The sequence below is a fragment of the Plasmopara halstedii genome, assembly GCF_900000015.1.
Source record: "Plasmopara halstedii genome assembly, contig: Scaffold_2904, whole genome shotgun sequence".
Classification (NCBI taxonomy): domain Eukaryota; phylum Oomycota; class Peronosporomycetes; order Peronosporales; family Peronosporaceae; genus Plasmopara; species Plasmopara halstedii.
The window spans coordinates 72,593-72,876 of record NW_020189809.1 but is presented as its reverse complement, the minus strand read 5'-3'; positions in this window follow the sequence as shown (position 1 = coordinate 72,876).

Genomic DNA, 284 nt, shown 5'->3' with positions numbered 1-284 from the left:
GAATATTTTGCTGGAATATGGCAATGGCGCGCCTTGCCAGCCTGTTGAACAGGCGCTGGCATCCTGTGACCGAAGAGATGAGCAGTTTGGTAAGGATTGGCGAGGCGAGAAAACGTCATACTGCGGTTAATTAATTGGCACAGCCAGGCTCTGATGATTAATAAAAATATAATTTCATTGATAAGTATTTATTGAAAAATCATCCCTCTGCGCCTGACCGATTCTTTTATCCGGGACTTATTTGATCAAAATCAATAACTATTTATTCAGGTAATGTAAAGACT